Genomic DNA, 13,067 nt, shown 5'->3' on the forward strand with positions numbered 1-13,067 from the left:
TCGGACCTCGACTCCGCACACCCCGAGGGAATACTCGAGACCGAGGTCGCCCTCCAGGGAGTGTGCCCCGGACTCGGAACTCCCCACCTTCGTGGGGATTCCGGCCTTCCAGGATCTCCTCCGAGCTCTGATCTCATCGGAGCTGTCGGGAGCCCTGGAAGTGTTGCAGCGTGCTGCGGTTCCGGCGGCCTCGACCTCGGCCTGGGCGCCTTCGGTCTCGGAGGCCCCGGCCTCGGCTCCCTCGGGAGCCCCGGCCTCGGCGACCTCGGTCTCGGGTACTGGGGCCCCGTTCACCTCGGTCTCGGCCCCGCCCCGGACCTCGACCTCGGGGGAACCCCCTGAGCGGAGTGTAAGGCCCAAAGAAAAGTTGCGCAGAGTGCGCCGTCTTTCCTCCTCTTCCTCCGGGTCTTCCAGACACGCCTCGCCCTCGACGCGACCTCGGACGGGGCGTCGATCGAGGAAGTCTAAGCGGCCCCGAGGCTCGCCTCGGCGCGACCGTTCCTCGTCGTTCGGGGGCGAGGCGCTGCAGGTGTCGGAGTTGCGCCTCGACAACCCGAGGCTCCTCCGCTCACCCCATGGGAAGTCTTCCCGGGCCGCCTCGCCGAGGAAACGGGAGAGTGTCCCACGAACCCCGGGGTCCTCACCCAAGGGCTCTGCGAGGAGGATAACTTCCCCTTCCCCCTCGAGGGCCCTCGAGAGGGGATCCTGGGATTCGGGATCGGTTAGGGATCCTCATTATTCCCATGAGGCCTCCCCCCTCTCCTCGGTGGGGCGGTCGAGAACCCCCTCTCCCCAGACTAGGCCGTCCTCATTTTCATCCTTCGTTCAGGACATGGCCCAAGCCCTGGGGATTGACCTGATGGTAGGCTCTCGGTATTCCAAAGAATTTTTGGAGGAACAGGACCTCCCCACTCTTCCTAGGGAGGTGCCTAGACTCCCTCTCAACAGTGTCCTTCTGCAAACCTGGCTGAAGAACTTGTCAAACCCTCTTACAGTCACGTCTGTGCCTTCAAAAATGGAATCGAAGTATAGGACGATTCCCCCTAAAGGGTTCGATAAGGCGCAGCTCTCACACCAGTCTCTCCTGGTGGAGTCTGCTCTTAAAAAATCACAGCCCTCACGGGTTTCTGCGGCGGTTCCACCAGGCAGGGAGGGGCGGACCCTGGACAAGTTTGGCCGTCGCCTCTATTCAAATTCCCTGATGGCCACCAGGGTTCTAAATTACGCCTTCACCTTTTCCTCCTTTTTGCGTGGGATGGTGAAGGACCTTCCTCAATATCGAAACTCGTTACCGGACTCCCAAAGAGCAGGATTCGACAAGTTTATGTCCAACCTGTCTCAATTGCGGTTGTACCTATTCCATGCAGTGTACGACGCCTTTGAGCTGGTTTCGAGGGTGTCGGCCCTCGCGGTGGCCATGCGCCGCTTGGCCTGGCTTCGCACCCTCGACATGGACCCAAACCTGCAGGAACGCCTGGCAGACTTGCCTTGTGTGGGGTCCGAGTTATTCGACGAGTCATTGGACGCGGCGACCAAGTGCTTGTCGGAACAGGAGCGCTCTCTAGCATCCCTGGTCCGCCCCAAACCTAGGCCCCCGCCGCAGAAACCCTTTCGGCCTCCGCCGCGCCGATACCCTCAGAAGTCGACCCCGGCTTTCTCGAGACCGCCTCCGAGACGCCCGTCTCAGCGAGGCAGAGGGGGACAACCCCAAGCCCCGGCGCAGGGCCCTTCTAAGCCAGCGCCTTCCTTTTGACGGGCTGAGCGGACGGGGCGGGTTCCCCTCCGCACTTTCACAAGAACCCCTTCCTATCGGGGGCCGTCTTCGGTCCTTCCGGGAGGCATGGACCGGGATTACCTCAGACGCTTGGGTGCTCCGGATCGTCTCCGAGGGCTACTCGCTCAACTTTGTGTCCTCGCTGCCGGACAGTCCCCCAAGTTTAGTCCCCTGCAACCGTTCGCAGCTACCGACCCTTATAACCGAAGCCAAAGCCCTCTTGAAGCTTCGGGCGGTCGAGCCGGTCCCCAAGGACCAGTGGGGTACGGGGTTTTACTCCCGCTACTTCTTGGTCCCAAAAAAGACCGGGGACCTGCGCCCCATACTGGACCTCAGGAAGCTCAACAAATTCCTGGCCCGGGAGAAGTTTCGAATGCTATCTCTCCCGGTTCTGTATCCCCTCTTGGAGGAAGGGGACTGGATGTGCTCCCTCGACCTGAAGGAAGCATACACCCATGTTCCGGTGCACCCCGCCTGTCGAAGATTCTTACGATTCCAGGTGGGGGACCTCCACCTCCAGTACAGGGTACTGCCCTTCGGCCTGGCCGCGTCCCCACGAGTATTCACAAAGTGCATGGTGGTGGTTGCAGCAGCCCTCAGGTCGCGTGGACTTCACGTGTTCCCTTACCTGGACGATTGGCTCATCAAAGCCCCGACCAGGGAGGGGGTTATCTCAGCGACCCGACAGTCTATTGCCTTCCTGCAAACTCTCGGGTTCGAGATAAACTTTCCAAAGTCTCAGTTGAGGCCGTCGCAGTCTCTTCAATTCATAGGTGCGGTGCTGGACACGGTGCGCCTACGCTCCTACCTGCCGACCCAGCGGTTGGAAGCCCTGGTACGGATGAGCCACCAGGTCTCTCAACTGTCGAAGGTGTCGGCCAAGCGCATGATGATGCTGCTGGGCCATATGGCCTCGACGGTACATGTCACGCCGTTTGCGAGGCTACATCTGAGGATCCCTCAGTGGACCCTCGCGTCCCAGTGGCGTCAGGAGTGCGACCCTGTGTCTCGCCTCATTTCGGTGACTCCGCCCTTGCGGAAATCGCTGCGTTGGTGGACAGACTCTTCAAATCTGTCCATGGGTCTATTGTTCCGCACTCCGCCTTTTCGCAAGGTCCTGACCACGGACTCCTCGGAGTACGCGTGGGGAGCCCACCTCGACGGTCTTCGCACGCAGGGCCTGTGGTCGGCAGAAGACCGTCAGTGTCACATCAACGTGCTAGAGCTGCGGGCCGTCTTCCTAGCACTTCGAGCCTTCGTTCACATATTGCAGGACCAGGTGGTCCTCGTCCGCACGGACAATCAGGTGGCAATGTATTATGTGAACAAGCAGGGAGGAACGGGGTCATGGCCCCTCTGCTCCGAAGCTCTTCGCCTCTGGGAGTGGGCGGCCTCCCGGAACATCTTCCTCCGTGCGGTCTACATCCAAGGAGAACGGAATTGCCTGGCGGACAAACTCAGTCGACTTCTGCAACCGCACGAGTGGACTCTACACTCAGCAGTTCTACGCGAGGTTTTCGCTCGCTGGGGAACGCCACAGGTGGATCTGTTTGCCTCTCCGGAGACACACAAACTACCACTATATTGTTCTCGGATGTACTCGCAGGACCGTCTGGAAGCGGATGCCTTCCTACTCGACTGGGAAGGGAGGTTCCTGTACGCATTCCCTCCGTTCCCTCTGATCATGCGAACGTTGGTACACCTAAAATCGTCCACGGCCACGATGATTCTCATAGCACCTCGGTGGCCGCGTCAGCACTGGTTCTCCTTGCTGCTCCAGCTCAGTGCCAGGGAGCCTCTTCCCCTGCCTGTCTCTCCTTCTCTGCTGTCTCAGAGTCAAGGATCCATGTTACATCCCAATCTGCAGTCATTGCACCTGACAGCCTGGTTTCTTGTTCCCTGACTCCTCCGGACCTGTCTCAATCGGTGAAGGAGGTGTTGGAAGCCTCCCGCAAGATCTCGACGAGGCTTTGCTATGCGCAGAAATGGACCAGGTTTTCCACCTGGTGTTCGTCTTTTCACCTGGATCCGGTATCAGTTCCGGTATCCTCGGTTTTAGAATATTTATTTCATTTGTCGCGCTCCGGCTTGAAAACCGCTTCGGTGCGGGTTCATCTCAGTGCGATTTCTGCTTTCCACCAACCTCTGGAGGGACGCCCCCTGTCACTCCACCCCTTGGTGACACGCTTCATGAAAGGGTTACTCAGGGTTTGCCCCCCTCTTAAGCCTCCGTCTGTTGTGTGGAACCTGAATGTAGTTCTGGCTCAACTGATGAAACCCCCCTTTGAGCCACTCAACAAGTCCCCCTTGAAATTTCTGACTTGGAAGGCGGTGTTTCTGATTGCCCTCACCTCCGCCAGGCGGATTGGGGAGTTGCAAGCCTTGGTTGCGGACCCTCCTTTCACTGTCTTTCATCACGACAAGGTGGTTCTCCGCACCCATCCTAAGTTTTTACCTAAAGTTGTTTCGGACTTCCACATCAATCAGTCCATTGTCCTTCCTGTGTTCTTCCCGAAGCCCCACTCCCATCCTGGCGAGACGGCGCTTCACACGCTTGACTGTAAGAGGGCGTTGGCATATTATCTTCAACGCACCAGGTCTCATCGGAAGGTTCCTCAATTGTTTTTGTCCTTCGATCCCAATCGATTAGGGCATCCAGTTTCCAAGCGCACTCTGTCTAACTGGTTGGCCGCTTGCATTTCCTTTTGCTACGCTCAGGCTGGCCTTCCTCCCCCGGGTCGAGTCACGGGGCACAAGGTCCGAGCAATGGCAGCTTCGATAGCCTTTCTCCGATCCACTCCGATGGAGGAAATATGTAAGGCTGCCACTTGGTCTTCGGTTCATACATTCACCTCTCATTACTGTCTGGACACTCTATCCAGGAGTGATGGCCGGTTTGGCCAGTCAGTATTGCAAAATCTGTTTTCCTAATTGCCATCCTCCCACCTGCCCTGTTTTGGTTAGCTTGGAGGTCACCCACATGTGAGAATATCATGCCTGCTTGTCCTGGGATAAAGCACAGTTACTTACCGTAACAGGTGTTATCCAGGGACAGCAGGCATATATTCTCACAACCCGCCCGCCTCCCCGGGGATGGCTTCCTTGCTAGTTATGGAACTGAGGACCACGAGGTGGGATGCGCCCTCTAGTGGGCGAGAAGGCACGCACATGCGTGGTGCAGTGTGCAAACTTGAAACTTCAATCAAGTTTGCTTGAAAAGCTGTCCGCGCCGGGGCTCCGTAGATGACGTCACCCACATGTGAGAATATATGCCTGCTGTCCCTGGATAACACCTGTTACGGTAAGTAACTGTGCTTTTCTTCCCCGCCCAGCAAAAGTCCCGAAAATGCCGATCTACCAGGCGAAGATCCTTGGCAAAAAGTTTAAGTGGGAGCATCTGCAAGACATACAACCACTTGGGGAGCACCATCATTCGAATCAGAGCAATATGCCCCATTAGAGAGAGCGGCAGCAACCTCCAATCCCCCATCACATTCCTAGTCTACTGCTGTAAAAGGAGAACATTAAGTGCATAAAGTGACTTCGTATCCATCAACAATTGGATACCCAAATATTTAAAAGCACTAGGTGCCCATTTAAGGGGAAATTCCGAACCCCAGAGCCACCGGACCTCCTCCGAAATGCAAGCGCATCGGATTTCTCCAAATTAAGCTTCAAACCCGCATATGCACCGAATTCTGCAATAATCTCTAAAAGATCAGCGAGTTAACTCTTGGGTTCTACCAAGTGGACTAATAGATCGTCCGCAAATGCCACCAACTTAAATTCCTCAGATCCCACTGGCACCCCTTTAATATTCTGCATATTAGAAATGTCCCGGATCAAAGGGTCTAGTGTAAGCACAAAGAGCAGTGGTGACAGCAGGCAACCCTGTCTGTTCCCTTTACCTATAGGAAACAAATCCGAATCTCTATTGTTAACAAAAATCTTCATTTTCATTAATTACTTTGAAATACCACAATATATGAATAATTGCTTCAAAACTTTGAATGTGCTTAATAGTGAATGCTCAGACCCACAACTATAACCGTAGTGAAAAATCACGGAGTCAGTTGTGTATAGAGACCATCATCGCATGTTCACTGTCTCTTCCACCAATAATCATAGAACATATGTTCTAACACCTCCAATAAACCCTCAATTGGAAACAAAAAACAACTTATCTTGGTATATTTGGTGGTAATATGGCCAACACAGCTGCTCCGGGCACTTCCTTAATCACCATAACTGAACTGGTACATTTTCACGCCGTGATTTTTCATTAGGGTTATAGTTGTGGGTCTGAGCGTTCACTATTAAGCACATTCAAAGTTTTGAAGTGATTATTCATATATTGTGGTATTTCAAGGTGATTAATGAAAGTTGATATATATATATATATATATAATCACCTTATGTAATTGAAGTTCTTTGTATAGTGAGTTTAACAAAAATCTTCGCCATAGGGGATGCATATAAAGCTCTAATTGCCAACTCGAAAAACCCACCAAACCCATAGGCCTTCAAAACCGCAAATAAAAAATCCCACCGGACCCTATCAAAAGCTTTATCAGCATCAAAGCTGACCAATGGAGATGGAATCTGTAAATGCTGACATTGCTCTAACAACAATAAAAATTTCCTTAAATTTTTAGCGATGGTCCTGCCACAGACAAACCCCACATGCACCATATGTAATAAGCGAGGAAGTGCCTGCGCCAGTCAATGCGCTAACACTTTCACTAAGATCTTAACCTCTGCGTTCAACAAGGATATAGGATGATAGGAAGTTGGCAACATATGATCCCTACCTGGCTTAGGCAAAACCAATATACGGGCCACATTCAAGCCTGGCGGCATCGCCTCAGCCTGAGCCATCACATTATACAATCTCGTCAGGGGTGTCATTAAATCCTCCCCCATAAACTTGTAAAATTCTATGTGGAATCCATCATTTTCAGGGGCTTTCAGGAAGGGGCTCTGATTAATGGTCTGTAGGATCTCTGTACTGATAGGGACTGATAGGGAGTTGTGCCGATTCCTCGGACGTCAACTTGAGTTTAGCTATACCCTCTAAATCAGGGGTGTTCAACCCTTTGGCTTCCCTGGGCCGCATTGAACAAAAAAAAAATTTCTGGGGCCGTACAAATACTAACACTAGCTGATGAGGTAAAAAAAAGGTAGAGCGGTCCCAAATTTGTAATCACTAATATAGAAGATGTACATATCTAATAATAAACCTTCATTAAAGGGACACTGTGGAGAGGAACCCAAAAAAGCAGTAATACTTACCCTGTCTGAGTGATCCTCCATATGTATCGCTGACAGTGGGAACAGCCGCAGGCTTCCACATCCCCACTCTGAAGTTTCTCCCATTCACTATTTCAGCTACGGTAAGCTCTTCAGAGGTGAGCCTCATCAGAGCGGGGATGCTGAATCAGCTGTCAGCGGCGCACGTGAAGGGTTGTCCAGTCAGGGTAAATATTACTATTTTTTGGGGCCCCCCACTTTCAGCTTAAGCTCCCAAAAAATGAACATCTCCCCTGCTGTACCTAGTAGGGATCCCCAAGCCTCACCAACTGACGGCCACTTCCTCCCCCTCTAACTTCTCAAGCTCAGTAGCTGGAAGCAATATTGCAGAGCTGCTGCCTTCCCTCCTCTCTAAAAGCTGGGGGGGGGAGGGGTCTTGGCTTTCATGCATGCATGAAAGCAGTGGCAACTTGAGGATATTGCCATTGGCTGCAAAGCTTGGAGATTTTGGGTTGCCAGACTGGAGGAAGATGTCTTCAGTTGGCAGGGCTTGGGAATTTATAAATTGCACTCAGGCGAGGAAAATCTTTGGTACCCATCCACTAATTTTGTGCTCCAGTCCCTCCCCCAAATCAGCTTCCATGAGTGTCTTCAGCTGCGCTGAGAAGCACGAGCAGGCGCGCAGGCTGAGAAGCACGAGCAGGCGCGCGATTTGGTGCTGCTGCTCAGTGCTGAGCAGCTTCCTTAATGGCTCCCATGAATTCTCACTGATTGCAACCAATCACAGAGTAGCGCAGGACCAGGCAGGAAGCGCAAAGGTTGCGTTCTTACGTCGCTCTTCTAAAGACACATGCGGCCATCCTGGAGACCGCTCTGGACCAACACTAAAAAAGGTACCGGGGTCGGGGGGTGGGGTGCACAGTGTATTCAGTCCATAACCCTTTTTGGGGGTGGAAAAAATTTGTCTCTTTATTTTTATTTTTTTTTATATTTATTTAATTCTTTATTTATATTTTCAACAATTTACAAGAAAATTAACTTCTTGTTAGAGAAATACAGCATAAACATATATTATACATTCAAAAGAAAACAAAAACAGTGGCATATCTGGTTATCCTTCCTTAGACCACTAACAAGGAGGAGTTGGCTCAGAATTATAAGAAGCTTATTCATTAAGAAGAAAAGAAAATATAAAGAAAGGCTATAACGCAATTAACTTGCCATTCTAATTACACTGTGTTGTAAAGTATGCACAAGTTAAATATGTATTTTTTCTTCCTGACCAGCTAATGTCCTTTCTGGAGTTGAAAAAAAATGCGTCTTATGGTCCAAAAAATACGGTAATTCTCTTTCCATTGTCTGCTGTTCATTTTTTTCTTCTCTTCTCTCTTGTTCCATTTCCTCCTTATGCCTGTCTCCAACATATTGATTTTTCCCTTTCAGCTTTCTTAACTTTTTTTTTTCTTTTTTGCCTGTCCACTCAAATCTTGCCTTCTATCTCACCATTCTTTTTAAATGTTCAGCTACCTCTCAATTCTCCATCTTCTCTCAGTCCCTAGCTCTCACATTTCCCATCTCACTCCTTTCTCAGCCTATTTCTTTCTATCTACTCCCCATTACCACATTTCTACCACTGTACTCACTGTTCTCTCACTCATCTTGTCATCTTCCTTTTGATCTCATCAACATGGCTCATACTTTCAGAATCTCCCTCCTTCTCTCCACTACCTGTCCCTTTCTTTCTATCCCCTAACATCTTCTTATCCCAGCTCTCTTCCCTCCTGCACTCCCATAGATCCATCTCTCCTCCTCTATCCCAATGGTCCAACATTTTGCTCCCTCTCTTTGCTGTTTTTCTTCTTCCCTTCCCCCTTGATGCTGAACAATGAAATGGAGGGGGAAAAAAGGAGAGATGCTGCATCTCTCTGCCTTCCATCCACAGGCCTAACATTTCTCCCTCCCTCCCTTCCATCCCCAAATCCAACTTCTCTCCCTTTCTCTTCCCAACTTCCCCCCGTCCCATCTCTACCCCTTCCTGCTTGCCTGCCTCCTTCCCCAGGTCCACCATTTCTCCCATTCTCTTCCCAACAGTTCTCCCTTCAAATATTTCTTTCCCTCTTCCTCCACACCACCCCAGGTCCAACTTCTCTCTCTTCAGACCATTGTCCACCATTTCTCTCTATTTCTTCTGTTTCTGGCCCCATCAGCTTTCCCCCCACGCCCAATCTGGAACTTATTTTAATAACAACCCCCCCTCCCGCCCTGCACTTAAAAAATAAAACCATTCCAGGAGGCTTCCTCTGCCCAGCAATTTCTCCCCCTTGTCTCTTTGCCTGTGTATCTCTACCTCACTCCTCTCCCACCACCATGTCCAATAATTCTCTATCTCTCCCTCCCTCCTCTCTCTGCCCAACAGTTCTCTTTCTTCATCTCTCCATGTGCACCATCTCTTTCCCTCTCTGAGACATCCAATTCTCCCTTACTATTACCTCCCTCATGCCCTCCATTCTTCAATCCTATGGCTCATGCGTCCTCCCTCCTTCCTTCATCATTTGTCCAAAGTTTGTGCTCCCTCCCTCTCGAGTCCCAACACGACCTTCTCCCTCCCTCCCTTCTATGCCTTCCTTCGGCGTGTATTTACCTTCTGGCCGGCTCCCTTGCTGCAATCATTTTTCTGGTGAACTCTGTGGGTGGGGGTGGCTGGCTCCTCATGCAATCCACGACTGTGCTGGAAGCATTTATTTTATGGCTGTCGGTGATCCGCGCCTGTGATGGAAGCGTTCCCTTCCTTCTGTGCCTCCCAGTGAGTGTTTACATTACATTACATTACATTAGTGATTTCTATTCCGCCTGTGCCTTGCGGTTCTAGGCGGATTACAATTAGAAGAGATCTGGACATTACCGAGAGAATTACATAACAACGAAACAAGTAGTTTACATATTGTGGTAGAGAATTACAAATTAGAGGATATCTGGAGTTTTTCCGATAGAATTACTTAGCTAGATTCAGTAATTACAGGATACAGTGGAGAATAACAATATATTCGGGTAGCAGAAGAAAGTTACCTTACTTGAAGGGATAGGATTGTTGGATAGCGATGGGTGATGCTTATTTGGGAATCTAATATTTTTGGCTGGTGAGGTTCGAGGAGTTGACTGATGTGTTATTCACGGGGGAGAGAGCGTGTGCGATTAAGGAGGAGCTTAGTAAGTAAGGACGTGTTTTTTGAATAGGAATGTTTTGATTTCTTTTCGAAATACTTTGATGTCTGTTGTATTGATCATCAGATTGGTGATGGTGGGGTCAATTTTCGCTGCCTGTGTCGCTAGAAGGCTGTCATAAAGTTTCTTACGTCGGGTATCTTTATGAGGGGGAAGGTGAATAGGTTCTGAGTTCTCCTTGATCTGGGTACTCGGTAGCGGTAAAAGCGGTTGTTTAAGTAACTGGGGGCGGTACCGTGGGTTACTTTAAATAGTAGGCAATAGAGTTTGAATTGGGTTCTTGCTTTTATCGGGAGCCAGTGAGAGTCTACATAGGCGGGGGTGATGTGGTCAAATTTGCTAAGAGAGTAGATGAGTCTGATGGCTGTGTTCTGAACGGTCTGTAGTTGTTTTATCATGTTGTTTGGGCATGGTAGGTAGAGGCTATTGCAGTAATCTAAGGAACTAAGTGTGAGGGATTGTACAATGATCTTGTAGTGTTCTTTGGTAAATAAATTTTTCTTAGGTTTCGCATGGTGAAGAATGCTTTTTGTATGATTTTGTTTATTTGTGTTTGCATTGTGCAGCATCTGTCTAATTGAATTCCCAGAATTTTGAGAGTGCTCTGTATTGGATATTTGATTGCGTTTACTTCCAGTTCTGTTAGGGATGGTTTTTGTTCCTTCTCTAGTAGTAGGAATTTGGTTTTCTCCGCATTCAGCTTCAGCTTATGGTTCATTATCCATTTTTCTACGGTTTCCAGTGTTGTTATCAGGCGTCAATTGGAGATGGGGTTTTGGATGTCGAAGGGGAGGAGGATGGTTATGTCATCCGCGTAGCTGAAAGATGTTATGTTTAGGGCGTCTAGGGCTGTGCCTAAGGAAGCTATGAAGAGCTTATGGCCGGATCGGGGGGGCGTCGGCTCCTCGCGCACGATTCACGGCTACTTTGGAAGCCACCTCTCTGACGTCGTGACATCAGAGGGAATGCTTCTGACACAGCCGCAGATTGAGCCCAAGGAGCCAATGTTGACTGCGGACGACTGCAGCAAGGGAGCCGGCCAAAAAACTACCCGCTGGAGGGAGGCACAGAAGGGAGGGAGAAGCTGGGCTGCACGAAACTCTTTGTTGGGCCGCATATAACCCGTGGGCCGTGGTTTGGACACCCCTGCTCTAAATAATCATCCGCCTGGAGTCCCGTCTCCACCAGCGCCTCGTATAAAGTCTGGTAAAATCTATGAAAAAGAGCAAAGATGTCACTATCCAAATGTATCCGCTTCCCTTGCTCATCCTTTAAATACATGATGCGTTTCGGCCACTCTTTCTTACGCAGCAAGTGGGCCAATAATTTCCCCCTCTTAATACCATATTGATAAAGTTGGTATTTATAATATGTAGGGACTTACACGCTCCTTGGTGAAGCTTCTCATTCAGAGCCACATGCATTTCCATTAGTGCTGCATAATGGGTAGGAATCTGTGTCTCTCTGTCTGTCACCTGCAAATCTCGTTCCATGCGCAATATCTTCATGAGTTGGGTTCTCTTCACATAACTACTATAGCTGATAATTTCCCCCTGCAACACCGCTTTTGCTGCCTCCCAGTATAGTTCTGGCTGATCAACATGTGGCATATTATTAACCGCATAATCCCTCCAGCTAGTGTGCAGTTTGTCCAAAAATTTGGGATCCTGGACCAAAGACAGGGGAAACGTCCAGCCTCTCTTACCCTCCCTAGGGCCTCCAGCTACCCAAGTTAAGGCTACCCATGCATGGTCAGAAATAAGGTAAGCTCCTATCTCTGCTGTGGAAATAGCATTAAATACCGACTCGGTCACAAACAAATAATCTATGTGCGATTTGGTAGCATGTGCCCTGGAAAGGTGTGTATAATCCTTATCCAATGGGTTTAATACCCTCCAGACATCTATGAGCTCCAGTGTATCACAAAAATTACATAACCTTGGGGCGCCATCTAATTTAGTTCTGTACCCCGTTCCCTTACTGTCCAGGTCGGGGTCCCGTACAGCATTAAAATCCCCACCAATTATCATCAGGGAAGAGTCATATGGCAGCAAAACGCCTAACAGGCGCTTGTAAAAGGCCCAATCATGGGTATTGGGAGCATAGATGCTATAAAAATAAGTTTCTTTCCCTTCCACCAACCCTTTACACAAGACATACCTCCCCTCCACATCAGCAACTAACAATTTTAAGCCCTTAATAACTCTTTTATGAAACAAAATTACCACTCCATTTTTCCTATAGTCAGTTGCAGCCCACCAACATTTCAACTTTGCATATTCCTCAGTATCTAAGTGAGTTTCTTGCAGAAGTGCTATATCTATATGATGGCATTGTAGATGTTGTAGAATTTTTGGTCTCTTAATTGGGGAGTGAATGCCCCCTACATTCCAAGTAATTACATTAAGAGTATGTGTGAAACCCCAGCTCCCCTCCCTGTAAGACACCCTGGTTTTTCAGTGGGCAGAAGTGTCCCAGCCCCCAATTCCCCAACTCTGCTTCTCAGCCCAAGGAACTTGCCTCCTCCTATTGTAATGAAATGCCTCCCAAAACATGCCACCTTTTGACCCACCCACCCCAACCATCCCCTTCCCCACAAATAGACCCCATCCTAAACCCTTCCAGTATACCCTCTGACAGTATACCCTCTGAGTCAGAGATTCCAACCAGAGAAAGGCTAACTATCTGACCCAGACCCTCGGGGCTACAGTCCAGCATCATACTGCCTCTCCCCTCACCCCTTCCCCCACGAACTGTTCACTCATCTTCCAATGTCCCATACTTACAACCAAACATAGTCCATTCACGCACAATAATCACC

At 49.8% G+C, this 13,067-nt stretch overlaps 1 protein-coding gene across 2 annotated transcripts in view; it reads left to right on the forward strand.

Moving 5' to 3' along the window:
• GMDS (GDP-mannose 4,6-dehydratase) overlaps positions 1 to 13,067 on the forward strand; it is a 1,326,053-nt gene that overhangs the window by 213,082 nt on the left and 1,099,904 nt on the right. The window lies entirely within an intron of this gene.

The sequence above is a fragment of the Geotrypetes seraphini genome, chromosome 2 (assembly GCF_902459505.1).
Source record: "Geotrypetes seraphini chromosome 2, aGeoSer1.1, whole genome shotgun sequence".
In the NCBI taxonomy this organism is placed as follows: Eukaryota; Metazoa; Chordata; class Amphibia; order Gymnophiona; family Dermophiidae; genus Geotrypetes; species Geotrypetes seraphini.